Here is a 16,728-nt window from a genome sequence, read left to right as displayed (position 1 = left end):
GAAAATTTGTTGCTGGTAGTCCTGGGCTGGAGTTTTGTCTTGCTTTTTATGTGCTCCCAGACTGTAAGGAACTGCCAGCTGATATTTTCACCATTCAAGAAATAAATAATCCATTGCAAATGGATTCATAAATGGTGATTCAAGATACAGTCAGCAAAACTGTTGGGGTTCAAATAGGGCTTTAAAGTCTGATGCAACTGGAAAGGTAAAAACCTCAGTAGAAAACTAAATGTTTTCCTTACTGTGAATCTAAACATTAGATTGTTAAGTGGATAAAATGCCCACACTCATTTCTCTCGAAAAGAATTGCTAACTATTGGAAAGTTTGCCTGTTACTTCCAGCATCATTCTTCACACATCTCTAGACTTTTAATGCAATTCCTCATGCTCTAGAAACTAATCTCTTTCTACAAGATATAATGTGTTTTCATGCCTTTCTTAGCTAAAAATGGAACTAAAGATTGTTTAGATAGGGAGGTGGGGGAGGTAATTTATGCTCAGAAACCAGCAACAACCTGAAAAGTCTGTGTTGCAGAACTCATACATTGGATTCCGCCATGAAGATCAACTTAGCAGCTGGAATGGCTCGGAAAAGTGTTTAGGCAACTGATACAGAGGTATTTGTATTTTATATAGTAACAATAAAAGCTTCAAGAGCAAATTTAAATAACTTGTATTGTGGTCCATATATTTAATTGCTGTCTTCTGTACTACATACTGAATAAGCATCATCAGAAGATCTGATACTAAAAAGCCAAAATTATATTAGTGTATATACATTGTCCTTCTAGACTTTTCAAATCTAAATATATAATATGCAGGCATTCATTATTTATTCTAATGAGAAAAGCACTCAGAGCCTAATACCCAATGAAGGTGGAAATATAGTACAGCTCTCTGTGGATTGCATTCTTTGTACTAGGGAATGTTAAATGGCAATGAAACAAATATATAATTCTAGGTTAGATTATCTGGAAGCCCCTTAATCCCTTTCCTGTTTGAGCATCCATTCCAAGTTACTCAGGAATAATTCTTTAATTCCTTTCTTACTTCTAATTTGCCCATTAATACAGAAACACTGGGGAAGTTTCTGTGTTGCAAGCTAGCAAGCAAAAAGGGAAATGTGTCATGAATTCACAAAAACACACTGTAACTGTTGTCTCTGAGTCAAATGAAACTCAGTCTGTAGCTCCAATGACCGATGAATGAATTAGTTAATAATCAGCAAGATTATAGTTTTTACTAACATCATGTCATAGTTTTCATAAGTGAATTATTTCTCAAGACAAAGAAGTTTAAAGTTATATACTATTAGCTACAACCCTCAATAGATTATTTACATATATTGGCAGAAAAAATAAAGACCCACGCATAAGCTTAGAAAGCATCACATTTAATTTGCCAAAGGACTATTTGAAGTTGAAATCTAATGAAACATCAAGTGTTTATTTTTGGGTCACACTTGGGAAGAATATTTTATGCCTTTTCATACATTTATAAACATATGAAATCCCCCCAGAAAGAGCAACAGTTTCTACATGGTTTATGGCTATTTCAGGGCAGAACACAAATCCAGCTGTGAGGAGATGCAGCTAGATGCTGAATGGATGAGACACAGGATGGAGATGAAATTTAGTGTCAGTGAACACAAATTAATGCTTGTGGACAATAGTGCCCTGTTTGCTTTGATAGGCTCCAAATTAGCCACTACCAGTCAGGAAAATTATCTCAGTCAGAGGTGATAAATTCTAGGAAAACATGAACTCAATATTCAGCTACCAGTAAGGAAAAAAAAAAAAAAAAAAAAACCCTAAATCAAATAAATAGGGAAGGTAGGCAGGAAATAATGGAGCACTGAATATAAACAGTAAAATGCCTCACTTAAGGTCTTTGCTGCACCTGTATCTTTGAGGCTGATGGCACTGCTGGTCACCCTCCTGTGCTGATTTTGGCTGGGGCAGAGTTAATTTTCCTCTCAGTGGCTGGTATGGGGCTGAACAAACAGGGTGAACACAGGGGTGATAATACAGAGATGTTTTTTGTTATTGCTGACCAGGGATTTAACATAGCCAAGGCCTTTTCTGCTTTCCGTACTGCTGCCTGGGAGTTTGGGAGGAGACGCAACTGGGACAGGTGACCAAACTGAACCAAAGGGACATTCCAGACCATGTGACATCATGCTCAATATGGAAATCTGGGGGAAGAAAATGGAAAATGGGGAATGTTGCAAGTGATGACATTTGTCTTCCCAGGTAACCAATTCTAGATGATAGGGCCCTGATCTCCTGGGGATGCTGAACACCTGTCTGCCCTTGGGAAGCAGTGAGGTAATTTGGATTTGCTTGTATGGGATGCTTTTGCTTTCCCCATTCAATGGTGTTTATTTCAACCCACATGTTTTCCAGCTTCTACCCTTCCAGTTCTCACCCTGATCGCACCTGTGGGGGAGTGAGTGAGTGGCTGTGTGGGGCTTAGGTGCTGGCTGGGGTGAAACCATGACATGTCCTCATTGGGAAAAACAAAATGGGCAGGGAAAGCAAAAAAGGATGAAGATAAATACATGGAATTACTTCACTACTGTTGTAGTTTGAAAGCAAAACGAGTGAGAGGCTTTAAGTCAGAGATACAATTTAATAAGAAGAAAGGTAAAAAGGTAAAAAATTAAATAAAATAAATAAAATAACACAAAGGACCACTGATAGAGTCAGAATACAACCTGAGCAGGGTGGTGGAAACAGTTCAGATGAGGTGGTCTTCCTGAAGTAGTGATCCTGTAGAAAGGTCTGGTAGCTCTGGTCCTCTGGGAATCCAGTAAGTAAGGGCTGCTTGTACTGTTCTAAATTTCAGATTATATCCAGGTGAGAATGCTTGGCTCCTCCCCCTGGGTGGAGCATCTCACAATGGGATGATGAGTTGTGAAGTGGGTCTTTGATGGCCCATTAAACAGAGATAACTCCTGGAGGGCGTTATCTGTGAGTCATGGGCAAGGCATTGATGGGTCATTAGCAGAAGACAGCCCAACACTAGAGCACTGCTCTATTTGGTTTCAATAGTTCATGAAGATGGTGATAGAATAAATACTTTGTGTATATCTTAAGCTACAACCCAGGACATAATCCACCCCTTATTCTATTACTATCTACATCATATCCAATTTAATACATTTTTACAAAGATATGCATACACATAGAGAATAAAATGTTACACACTGTTCTCACTTAAAATTAAGTTTCCTTGTGATACACAACAGGTTTCTCCATTTTTCTGTATTACCTACTAAGTATGACCAGGTTTTTGAGCAAAAACAATTTTATGGATGAGTCCGCTTTTTTTTTGAGGTGGGATTAATGCAAACAGTCTTCTTTAAAATGCCTTTTATATGTACTGTAGGGACTTTATTTCTATTCGCTGTGTGCAAGGGTTCAGACTGGGTAGGACCACCTCGACTGATAGACCTTCTGATGTTGACTATTCAAGTAGCTTTGGCTAAGTTTATTTTTTTAATTCTTGAAGGTCCCCCCTTCCAAGTGCCTTCAGGGCAGTTTTTAGTAGTCTATTGCACTGTTCAACTTTCCCTGCAGCTGGTGCGTGATAAGGAATGTGATATATCCATTTAATACCATGTTTTCTGGCTTAGGTGTTTATAAAGCTGTTTTTAAAATGGGTCTCATTGTCTGACTCAATTCTCTCAGCGGTGCTGTGTCTCCACAGGACTTGTTTTTTCAGGCCCAGGACGGTGTTTTGGGCAGTGGCACGAGGCACAGGGTAGCTTTTCAGCCATCCAGTGGTGGCTTTTACTATGGTCAGCACATAGCGCTTTCTTTGGCGGGTTTGGGGAAGGGTGACGTAGTCAATTTCCTAGGCTTCTCTATACTTGTGCTTCAGCTATTGTCCACTATACTACAGAGGCTTTACTTGCTTGGCTTGTTTGATTGCAGTGCAGGTCTCACAGTTGTGGATGACCTGGGAGATGCTGTCCATAGTAAGGACCACCCCTCGGTCACAGGCCCATCAGTATGTCGCATCTCTTCCTTGATGACCAGAAGCATCATGGGCCCAATGAGCTAGGAACAGTTCTCCCTTGCACTGCTAGTTTAGATCTACTTGTGATACTTTTACTTTGGCAGCTTTGTCTACTTGCTCATTGTTGAGATGCTCTTTGTTAGTTCGGCTCTTGGGGATATGCGCGTTCACGTGTGGAACCTTCATGGTTAGTCTTTTTACTCGGGCAGTGATGTTTTGTTAAATGTCAGCGGCCCAGATGGGTTTTCCTCTGCACTGCCAGTTGGTATTTTTCTAGCAATTCAGCCATCCTCCCAGAGCATTAGCTACCATTCATGAGTCAGTGTAGAGATAGAGCCTTGGCCATTATTTTTGTTTAGCAATATTCAAAGCTAGCTGGACAGTTTTAAGCTCTGCAACCTGACTTGACTCACTTTGTCTCTTGGTAGCTTGTGCAACTTGTCATGTGGGGCTCTAAACTGCAGCTTTTAATTTTTGGTTAGCGCTTTGGCAGGAGCTATTGGTGAAGAGACCATATTGTCTTTTAGTCTTTGGTAGCTCATTATATGGTGGGGCTTCCTCAGCACGTGTTACTTGCTTTTTTTATTCTTCAGACGATAATTTAAAAGTCTCACTTTCTGGTCAGTTTGTTACAACTTCCAGAATCCCAGGGCGATTTGGGTTTCCAATATGGGCGTGCTGTGTGATGAGAGCAATCTATTTGCTTCATGTGGTGTCAGTGGTGTGACGCGTGGAGAAAAGTTTTTCTTTAAACATCCACCCCAGTACTGGTAATTGGGGTGCCAGAAGTAGCTGTGTTTTAGCGCTAATCACTTTTGAGGCAGCTTGAACTCTTTTATAGGCAGCCAAGATCTTTTTCTCTGTGGGAGTGTAGTTGGCTTCGGAGCCTCTGTAACTTCAGCTCCAGAATTCCAATGGTTGGCCTCGAGTCTCCCCAGGCACCTTCTGCCACAGGCTCCAGGACAGACCATGGCTCCCGGCTGCGGAGTAAAGCACATTCTTCACATTTGGTCCCGTCCTGACTGGGCCAAGGGCTACTGCGTGAGCAATCTCTTGTTTGATCTGAACAAAGGCTTGTTGCTGTTCAGGGCCCCAGTGGAAATCGTTCTTCTTGGGGGTAACCAGATAGAGAGGGCTCACAATCTGACTGTACTCAGGAATGTGCATCCTCCAGAAGCCTATGGCACCTAGGAAAGCTTGTGTTTCTTTCTTGTTGGTAGGTGAGGGCATGGCAGTGATCTTGTTTATTACCTCTGTGGGGATTTGGCGACGTCCATCTTGCCACTTGACTCCCAGGAACTGGATTTCTTGAGCTGGTCCCTTAACCTTACTTCGTTTAATGGCAAAACCAGCTTTCAACAGAATTTGGATAATCTTCTTTCTTTTCTCAAAGACCTCCCCTGGGGTGTTTCCCCATACAATGATGTCATCGATGTACTGCACATGGTCCGGAGCCTCACCTTTCTCCAGTGCAGCCTGGATCAGCCCATGGCAGATGGCGGGGCTGTTTCCACCCCTGGGGCAGTCGGTTCCAGGTGTACTGCACGCCCCTCCAGGTGAAAGCAAACTGGGGCCTGCACTGTGCTGCCAAAGGAATGGAGAAGAAGGCATTGGCAATATCAATGGTCGCATACCACTTTGCTGCCTTGGACTCCAGCTCGTACTGAAGCTCTAACATGCCTGGTACGGCAGCGCTCAGTGGTGGTGTGACTTCATTCAGAGCACAGTAATCCACCGTCAGTCTCCATTCTCCACTGGACTTACGCACAGGCCATATTGGGCTGTTGAAAGGTGAATGAGTCTTACTGACCAGCCCTTGGCTCTCCAGTTTACAAATCATCTCATGTATGGGAATCACAGAGTCTCTGTCAGTGCGGTATTGGTGATGGTGCACTGTTGTTGTGGCAGTTGGTACCTGTTGTTCTTTGACTCTGAGCAGTCCCACAGCAGAGGGGTCATCTGAGAGACCAGGCAAAGTATTCAACTGTCTGATGTCTTCTTTTTCAACTGCAGCTATCTCAAAAGCCCAACGATATCCTTTTGGGTCTTTGAAATATCCATTTCTGAGATAGTCTACGCGAGAATGCATGGGGCCTTTGGGCCAGTTGCAATGGGATGTTTTTGCCACTCGTTCCCAGTTAAACTCACTTCAGCCTCTAATACAGTCAGTTCCTGGGACCCTCCTGTCACCCTAGAAATAGAGATGGATTCTGTTCCTACATACCTTGATGGCATCATGGTACATTGGGCCCCAGTGTCAACCAACGCCGTATATTCTTGTGGGTCAAATGTGCCAGGCCATCAAATCCACACAGTCTAGTAGATCCGTTTATCTCTTTTTTCTTCCTGGCTAGAGGCAGGGCGCCCCTATTCCTGGTCATGGCATATATTGTTCTTCTGTACGTATGTTTCTGAGGTCCCTTCCAGAGGATCAGTCATATTATCATTCCTGTACCGTCTGGAGTTCTGAGAGACCGGGGCAACTTTGATTCTAGATGGGCTTCTTGTGGTAGATGTTCCTCTTTTCAGTTCGCGTACCTGGACTGCTAAGGAGGATGTGGGTTTTCCATCCCACTTCTTCATGTTTCCTCCATGCTCTCTAAGAAAAGACCAGAGGTTACCCCGTGGTGTGTATCCTCTCTCCCTGGCTGGGGGACGCCTGCTCCTAATGGCAAAGACTCTCGTTGGCTCTGGTGAGATATGGTAAATTTTTTCTTTAAGTTCTTTCAATTTCTGATAGCCTTCTTCAATCAAGCTCTGGACTTGTTCAGCCAGTCTTGTTTCCACAGATGAGACATAAGTATGAACTGGGGTAGTGACAGTGTCTTTGTAAATTCTTAATTTATTAGCCAAGACACCCACTTTGTCCTCACCTTCTCTCCATTGTAGTGTTGCCAGGTAATGTGAGTACATCTCTGGTCCAAGCCATGCAAATCTCAACCACATCCATGATGTGCACTGGACATCATCTGGGTTTTTAGGAAATCTCTCGTTTTCTGAAAAAAATGATCTCCAGCACAGCCAGTTCCCTCAGACATTGGATACCTTGTTCTATTGTGCTCCATTTGCCTTGGTGCACTTGGAGGTCTTCTTTACAAAGGTATCTGTCTTTCACACTTGTTAGCAGTCGCTGCCAGAGGCTGAGAGGTTCTTGGGTTTTCCCAATCCCCTGGTCAATGACCACATCCCGGGACAGCGATCCCAGTTGCCTGGCCTCAATTCCATCCAGAATGGTGTCATTGGCTGCAGCATCCCAGATGCGGAGCAGCCAGGTCAGGATGGACTCATTGGTCTGGCAGGTGAATTCCCTTTCCAGGTCACGCAGCTCACCCAGAGATAGAGAGCGAGTGATGATCTCTTTTTCTGTCTCTTCTGCTGGCTGCAAAGGTCCTGCTGCATTTTTGTCAGTCATTATGCGGACTGATTTGCTACTTGACTTCTTTTTCTGAGTGGTGGCAACTGCTACTGATTTAGGTGGTTCCAGTTCAGTGACGGTTTGTGTGGAGATGCTGATGGTACTTTTGGTTCCTTTGTCCTCTGTGACAGTCTACGTAGATGTGGACACTGTTACTTCACTTTTAGCTTCTTTCTCTTCCCTGATGGTCTGCGTAGATGAGGACACTGTTGCCTTGCCTTTGGTTCCCTTCTCCTCTGTGACAGTCTGTGTAGAGGTGGACACTGTTGATTCACTTCTGGCTTCTTTCTTCTTTGGGATGGTTCTGTATAGATGAGCACACTGTTGCCTTGCCTTTGGTTCTTTTCTTCCTTGTGACAGTCTGTGTAGACGCTGATGCTGTTGCTTTGCTTTTCTTTCCTCCTTCTTCTTCCTTAAGAACATGCTGCATCACACCATGTAGTGTTTTGATTCTAAGCATGGTGCAGAAAAAACAAAGGGCCGTGCAGAGAAGACAAAGTAGGACTAACACTAACATCATACTGTTCTTGGTATCAAGAGGGTACTTAATATTTTCAAGAACTGCTGTGGTATGCCTGAAAAGCTGGAAAAAAATCATTCTTTACTCCTCCCCACAGGGGCTGAGTGAGATTGTTGAGGCCCCAGATGTAGCATCCTAGACCAGGACATGAATCCGAAACTGGGTATATATTCTGAATGCTGTTCATTGCCTCGGAGTTTATCAAGCAATGGACATAATAGACCAGTAAGGCAATTTTAGTACCATAGCCTGGGCTATGCCAGAGCATTAAGACCAGCAGATAGTGCCTCATGTGTGGAAAAATATATAGAGATAGGTATAAGACACATGTAAGCATGCTGAGCATCATAGCAAACAGGTTTTCTTCAATACAAAACTGTAGTTCTGACTTTTCTCAGTGCCTCTGGCCCCATGTTGGGCACCAAAAAAATGTTGTGGTTTGAAAGCAACACAAGTGAGAAGCTCCAAGTCAGAGATACAATTTAATAAGAAGAAAGGTAAAAAGGTAAAAAATTAAATAAAATAAATGCAATAACACAAAGGACCACTGATAGAGTCAGAATACAACCTGAGCAGGATGGTGGAAACAGTTCAGATGAGGTGGTCTTCCTGAAGTAGTGATCCTGTAGAAAGGTCTGGTAGCTCTGGTCCTCTGGGAATCCAGTAAGTAAGGGCTGCTTGTACTGTTCTAAATTTCAGATTATATCCAGGTGAGAATGCTTGGCTCCTCCCCCTGGGTGGAGCATCTCACAATGGGATGATGAGTTGTGAAGTGGGTCTTTGATGGCCCATTAAACAGAGATAACTCCTGGAGGGAGTTATCTGTGAGTCATGGGCAAGGCGTTGATGGGTCATTAGCAGAAGACAGCCCAACACTAGAGCACTGCTCTACCTGGTTTCAATAGTTCATGAAGATGGTGATAGAATAAATACTTTGTGTACATCCTACACTACAACCCAGGACAACTACCAATGGGATTAAGTAGGCCATTACATTTGGTGGATAGTAATACAAATCAACAGGGACTGTTCTGTTAGCACAGAAGACAGAGCAATGAGAATGCTGTTAGACTGAGGGCACAGTAGCCATCCCTGGCCATGTATTTTGCATGATTCTTCCTGTTTGAGTTTGCTTTTTCCCCTCAGTTTCTGTGCATCCTGGCTGGTATATCTTCCCCCTTTCCCCCTTTTGATGAGAGCAAAGTTTATTTGGACAAGTCAAAAGAGAGAAGATGTAGATGATGCATAATGGGAAAGATGTTCACATGGATAGATAGGAGGCTCATTTCTCAGCAGGGAGGAAAAGGAGACACTCCTCTGGCTGGTGTTGGTTTGCATAAGGTGATAAACGTGCTGTATGTGAACAGTAAGCTGTAAGCATGGCCCTGTTATAAAACAGGAGTAATATACAGATGCAAATGGATTACAGATGAGGAGGCAGTCAGCCTACAGTGGGTAGAGGCATAGACAGCAGGTAAAAAAATGTAGAAAAGACCTCATGAATTCTGGGGGAAACAGATGAACCAAGAAGGCAAAAAGTCAGGAAGAGTTCTGGAGTAAGAAGTAAAAAAGGGAAAGTTGTTAATACCCAATGTTAAAATATCCGCTTGTTAAACAGAAGGGAATGAAAGTATGATGAGTCAGCTTGGTAAATTGAGGTGATGTGAGGATGCAGATTAGTGAGAAAGAGTCATAAGGATGCCAGAGTAATAAGGAAGCTATTGATTCTTCTTCTTCCCGCTTTTCCTCTTCCTTCTTCTTTTGCATATTAGATGGTAGCAGTGCTCACACAAGGTTTTTTCCAGGAGCCACATTACACAGTCCTTCCTGGGCAGCAGGAAGGAATCTCGCACTAGGTCCTCTCAGGAATACAAGGTAGTTTTCCTCCTTGCTGCTCACTTTCGGTCAGGCAGATAGACCTTCTGTTAAACCTCATACTTTTAAGGCTTTTAAATTTGGTTAGCAAAGAGTTTGAAATGCAACAGTGACCTCAGGACATTGTTTGGTAAAATTAATCTGATACAAATAAAAGACAAATTCTCTTCTAGACCTGCCTTTGGCCTTTCTGTTCATCATAGCTGGAGATCACCCTTAAAGTCAACTAAAACTATGATTCATTACAGTGAAAATAAATAATCTATATAACCCAAAACTGGTTGCAAGTAACCCAATCAATGTTGCAACAAGTTTTCCAATCTCCATATAGTATCCAGTGACAACTATTTTCCTGTGACTTGCCATCTTGTCATGACAAGATGGCAAGATTTCCAAGTTTACTATTTGAATTAATTTATTTTACAGAGAAAAAATGGTATCAGGAGTTGATACTATTATTTCTGAGCATAATTGCAGGCTGTGACTTTGGGTATGCTTTATTTATTTTTTAAGGCATGGAATTATAAAGAGTGCAATTCAGAGGTGATAGCATAGAAGAATAGTGCAATCATGTAACAGTGCGGTTTTGTACAAAACAAACTCTTCTCCTAAGATTAACCCCTCCTCCCTTAACTCCCTTAAGAACTAGTATTGAACATTCACATCGCTTCTCAAGAAAAGCAGTCAGCATTTTTCTCCATTTAATGCAAATTGCATTTAAAAATCTCTCCTTTCTTATTCCCTTTTTCTCTGTGCTGTCAATCAAAAAAAAAAAAAAAAAACCAAAAAAAAAAAAAAAAAACCCACAAAAACACCAAAATATGCCAGAATAACTTAAACAAACAAACAAACAAAAACAAAACAAAACCACCACCATCAACAAAAAAACAGCTGTGGAGCTTAACCCTGATTTCTCTTAACTCTTATGCCAATGTAAAACTAATGTGATTTTGGTAGCGGGGTTCTTGATACACATTCTCTGAAAAGTAGCTCAAACTCTGTAAAGACTCAAAGTAATTTCCAGATTTTTAAAAGTAACCTTGAGCCATTCATAATGGAAGGAAAAGTTGAAGGTAGACTTTTAAAAATACTTTATGACAGAGCTTAGTGAAATCTGAATTATTCCTTAAAATCAATATTTCTATTGACTACTCTTCAAAAAATAGCATTTTGACAATTGATGATTGTGAGAGTGGTCTTTCCACAGATTAATAATTCTATACTAGTAGCTGGGATGATTGAGAAATTTAAAAATTAAAAGCAAAAAACTTTTGAAAAAGAGAATTTTTAGCATTTGTGTTCACTGAAATACATGAGACGAATGATAATTTGGAAAAAAAATATTAACTTTCTCCTATATTAGCATCTGTTCCATGAGTCAAGAATACTTCATGTAGCCCTTAAACCTAACAATGAGCATAATTTTTTCATAGATTATATGGTATTGATATTCAGAAAACTCTGAACTTCTATCAGAATGTTGCCAGAGAAGGAGGTCTTTGGAAATGTTATTATTGTTATCCTATTTTATCAGTTGCATAAACATATTTCATTGATAATTCTCTTGACTATTATTTGCCATAGTTTAGGTCAGAATTAGACTTTATAAAATATGTTTTTAATAGTATTTTTTATTATTTCATAGAATAAAGGCAGCTAATAAATATAATTAGTTCATTTTTCTCTGTTTTACATGAAATCTACATGAATTAAAAAAATTGATGGAGAGTATTTTATAAGTGTGGATATATGTCCAGCAAGCTAAGAGTTTAATATCTTTAGACCTGGTTTTGTATGTGTTCTCACATTGAGGCTGGTTGCCTACAGTACACAAGGAATGAAAGGTATTTACTCCAAGACTCTGGGAAGGAGACGTCGTCTGTGGTTCTGTGTATACGCACCTATAAAATATAGAAATATGCAGGTATGATTGTGCAGTTCATCTAGGAATATTGAATAAACCAAAATCACTACAATTCTTATTTATGAGCCACAATCAGCAGTAGGAATTTGTGCAGATTTTGTGTCTGTTTTGTAGTTGAATCTAGGGCTGGCTTTCAGATATATTCTTCTTTCAGTCAATACTTTGGGGTAGTGATTTAGTATTTTCAGCTGTAGGACTGGGAATAGAGAATTGATAAAAAATTATTCTGGGTGAGAAGGGAGAAAATGTTACACAGCACTTGGGTCTTGAATTGGACCTAGAGCAAGGGACATAGAATTACAGGGGGCTGAACAAATTTCTTTGTCCTGTCAATAAATATCAGTGAAACACATGGCAAAACACAGACTTCATTCCCCTCTAGTTGTGGAACCTCTCTAAGTTGCCTGTGGAACCTGCTCCTGCGGGTTCAAGGTGAAATATGCCTAGGACTCCACTGATGATCCATCAGGAGATGCTGGAATTCACATGGTAGATCCTGTAGGTTTGACTGAACCTTTTTGTCTCCAATTTTATTTTCTCTTAATCCTAGAAACTATAGGTGGGTGGGGGGGAAAGTATATGTTTCTGTATTTAAGGTTCTTCCTTTTTTAAAGGGAAGCATAAATTACATTTGGAAAGGATTCATGATTCTATTATTTTTAAAAGTAATTTGTTATGTAATTTTTTTTAAGACAGGGCTTTTTATATTGCTTAAAAAGGTATGATGAACTCTGCATTTCATTAGTCACTCTGGATGCATTAGTTTATATATAGGTTTTCAAAAGAAGCTAAACCAAAATGTTAATATAAATGTTATGAAAAAACTAAGCTTTTCAGCAAACATTTTTCTGTGATTTTGATAAGCTGAATTTTATAATTATGTGTTGCTCTAAAACAAGGTAACTTTTCCCTTAATCTTTTAATAAGGATTTCACTTTACAGTCTAATCTGAAAGACATTTCACCTGAATAATTAATTACAAGAGAATTTTCTATCGACTAAAAGAGAGGGTGGTTGACTGTGCTGTCTTTTTAAACTTAGACACATCTCTATAAACAGTTCCAGTCTGAAAGCACAGTCCTCTTTTGTTTGCAGTGTTTGCCCTTCATCTGATGTTGTACAAGTGTACATCCTGGTTTGAGGTGAGAACAGGTCAGATAATGTTCAACAAAATCAGGAATTTTAGTTCCTGCAATGCTCTGATTAGCATGCTCATAGAAAACCCTGAAAAAACTTTCAATAACCCTTTTTTCTTCAATCAGCATACCCCAATGTAAGTGATGGAAACACAACAAGAGAATAGTTAATGCCGAGTTTCTACCCAGTAAACTGAAAAAGCTTTCACACCTGGAGAAACTATTGGTTTCTTTCCCAGTTAATGAATGTGAACGACCATGTCTAATTTGGAAGGTGTAAAAACAGTGGATCTTCAGGTATGAAAAGTAGCACCAATTTTTTTCCCCTTGTAGACTCATTTATTTTAAAGTTTTTCACATTTAAGTATTTTTAACGTAGGGTCTCAAAAGACTAATCAGCTGAGACTTGTCCTAAAATCAAACAGATTTACTTAATCTTTGATACCTTGACACTACTTTTAATATTTAGAGACCCAATGATGTTTTATTTGGTTTTATCATCTTAAAAATCAGACATGTTGCTGATGCCTATTTCACAACTGTTCAAAATGCATCAGAACACCAAAGACTTAAATGACCTTAGAAGGTTGGAAAAGGGACCTTTAAGATCAAGTCAAACCATTAACCAAAGCACTGTAATTTCCATCAGTAAAGCATGTCCCCAAGTTCCACATCTAGACAATTTCTGAAAATTTCTAAGGATGGTGATTCCACCATTTCTCTTGGCACCTAATTCCATTCATTAGTCTCTGTTTCAGTGAAGAAACTTTCCCTAATGCTCCATCTAAATCTCCTCCGGTACAACTTGAGACCATTTGCTTTTATACCGTCTCATGTTCCTCGGGAGCAGAGCCCAACCCTCACCTGACTGCAACCTCCTTTCAGGAGTTGTACAGAGTGATAAGGTCCCTGCTAAGCCTGTTTTTCTCCAGCTGAGCCCCCTCAGCTGCTCCTCACCAAGCTTGTGCTGCAGACCCTTTCCAAGCTCTATTGCCCTTCTCTGGACATGCTTCAGCCCCTCAATGTCCTCCCTGTCTTGCGAGGCCCAGAGCTGGACACAGGATTCAAGGTGTGGCCTCACCTGTTATGGTCATTTCTGAGCTGCTTTACCAGCTAGCTTGCTCTCTGACCACCATATGATGAAGGTTTGGTGGGTCTGAACCTCCAGCTGGAGCGTGGTCGACGGTGTGGAAGAAAGAGTGGACTCTTCCGTGGGTTTGACCAGGCTTTATTCCACTCAGAGAGCTGCCCACGTGCAAGAGCGAGCTCTGGGCTTCTGCTTTCCCCTTAAATACCCAGGGGGTGTCCCCAAGGAGGGGAGAACCCAGAACCATCCGAAGGGGTGGGGGAATGTGACCCAGAACATGGAAACTTAACAAAACAATGAAGAAAGGTGTTGCCCCAGTACCTTGCCAAATCCCAGGGCTTTTTCTCCAGAATCTTCCAGATCTTACAAGGTGATTAACAAAGTCTCATGAGGAAGAGACCACCAGGGGGTTTGGGGATGGGGGTGTTAGGACAAACCATTATAAACAAATAATAAAAACATACAGAACTTTAGAAAACCCAAAACACACACTGCAACAACCTGTGTCTATTCCAGGGAGGCAATCCCTGCCCTGGTCCTTCTGTCACACCATTGCTGACACAGACCATGTGCCATTGGCCTTCTTGGCCACCTGGGCAGACAGTGGCTCATATTCAGCTGCTGTTGACCAAAGTCCCCAGGACTTTTCCTGCCTGGCAGCTTTTGAGCCACTCTGCCCACAGTGCAAGGGGCATCCTGTCGTAGCTAGTCTATTAGCTAGACAAGATAGATCTGGTCTTAACCAAATTGGCTCACCTGGCTCACTCTAGAAACAAGTCCCTAGGTGAATAATGAAACTCATACAGAGACCTCAGCCAATCATAGTCAGTCCAGAGAGCAGATATATCAATGGTCAAGGAGTTGGGCGGGGCTAAGACCTGGACCAATCAGTGTCTAGATCTGGGAGTTTTGAACTCCCTATATGAGATAGTTCCAAACAATAAAACAGGCTGTTTGTCTTATGATCAAGAGGACTTGAGTCATGATTTCTGTCTCCAACCTTCAACCACATGTAATAGGATCCAAGTGCAGAACCCAGCCTTTGGCTTTGTTGAACTTTAGACCATTGGCCTCAGCCCATTGATCCAGCCTTTCCGGATCCCTCTTCAGAGCCTTCCCACCCTCCAGCAGATCAACACTTGCACCCAACTTAGTGTCATCTGCAATTGACTGGAGATGCTCTTGATGCCCTCAATCAAGTTGTTGATAAAAAATACCAAACAGTGTTGTCCCCAGTATTGAGCTCTGGGGAGCCTCACCTGTGACCAGCAGCCAACTGGATTTATCTCCATTCACCACCACTCTCTGGGCCTGGCCATCTAGCCAGATGTTTCATCCAGAGAAGAGTGCACCTGTCCAAGCCATGAGCATCCAGTTTCTCCAGGAGAATGCTGTAGGAGATGGTGTCAAGGGCTTTACTACAGCCCAGACAGACATCTGCACCCTTTACCTCATCCGTTTGGTTGGTCACCTGGTTAAAGAAAATCAGGATAGTCAAACAGAACCTTCCATGTCTTGTTCTGTCTGTTCAGAATGGTTCTAAATTGTAACTGAAGATGTGGTGGAATAATTGGAAGTGCTGGATATTTAGAAAAGTATGTAGCCCTGGTTTGTGCCTGACATGTTTCGGTTTTCTGAAATTCCTTTCCCAGGGAATTTTCTGTAAACAAGGGACATGTTTTTGTAATGGCAAATTTGTTAACATTTTTTTCCCTAGGAGAGGCTTCTTCTTGATGTCCCTCTGGTCTGACCAATGTGATTGAAGAGGTTTGTCTTCTTGTCACCAATCAAACTGGTCTATGTAGAACAGTATAAAAAGGGAGACACATCCCAAGAATAAAGGAGTCATTTTCAGCCTTCTGAAGTTGGAGTCTTTGTGTCATTGTGGTGTACAACAGCATCACCAGTATGCTAGAAGCTTGGCCACATTTTACATTTAAGTGTTTGTAGATATAAAGAGGTATTTTAAATCTGTAGATCTGTGGTTCAGTTATCTAGCTGTAGTTCACAGTGGCAAGTCCTGAAGACCAAAAACCTTTTGCAGTATTAGCATAGCATACTCAGTATATGTTACTTCATCTATATCAATTACTAGTGCAGGTATAGTGATTAGTAAATGCTAATTATACCATAATACTAATTATGCATAAGTGAATGATGAGGAGAAACATGATAACAAGAAAGTCCTGATCTATATTTCTTATTTAGAAAAATGGGAATATCTGAGGCAAGGTCTTAGATAAACTGTTGATACATTGTTCTTTTTACTTATTAATGGCATTAATATTATTCATGGCATGGACCTCTTTGTGTGAGAGAGGTCAGATTATACCCTGTATTCCTGCATTTTTGAGATGAGACTTGCTTAAATTTTAATTGTGATTGGATAAACTATTTTACAATTTTTACAGAAAAAGATACATCTTGAACAGCTGCAGAAGCTTGGACAAATCCAGAAACAGCTGCCTTGCACAAATATGCTGCTCCCTGTGAGGCAGTAACTCCTGATCTCGTTGACTTCAGGCTGTCTTGTACTGCAGTGAGTAACTTCATCTTGTTTGAAACAGTGACTCCCAGGTCAACAATACTGCTTGAAGCAGCTCCATCGGAACAGAGAGCAGCAGCAAGACCAGGAGCAGCTGTCTGACCAGGGCTTCCCTCTCTCTCAGACAGCTTCTCTTGGCTCCCCTGAGTTCAAAACTCTGCAGGAACTCTTGCCTTATCAGATAGATTAGTCTAACATGTCCT

At 41.2% G+C, this 16,728-nt stretch overlaps 1 long non-coding RNA gene across 1 annotated transcript; it reads left to right on the top strand.

Annotated features, from left to right (window-relative positions):
- The first annotated feature begins 535 nt into the window (after positions 1-535).
- On the top strand, positions 536-16,496 carry LOC310924102. The gene is made up of 4 exons (XR_014592748.1): positions 536-617; positions 2,253-2,327; positions 15,698-15,747; positions 16,392-16,496. It is a non-coding gene; the product is annotated as an uncharacterized lncRNA (long non-coding RNA).
- The last annotated feature ends 232 nt before the right edge of the window (positions 16,497-16,728 follow it).

Source organism: Zosterops lateralis, assembly GCF_965231275.1.
Source record: "Zosterops lateralis genome assembly, chromosome: 2".
Lineage (NCBI taxonomy): Eukaryota > Metazoa > Chordata > Aves > Passeriformes > Zosteropidae > Zosterops > Zosterops lateralis.
This window is presented reverse-complemented; position numbering and strand designations above follow the sequence as displayed.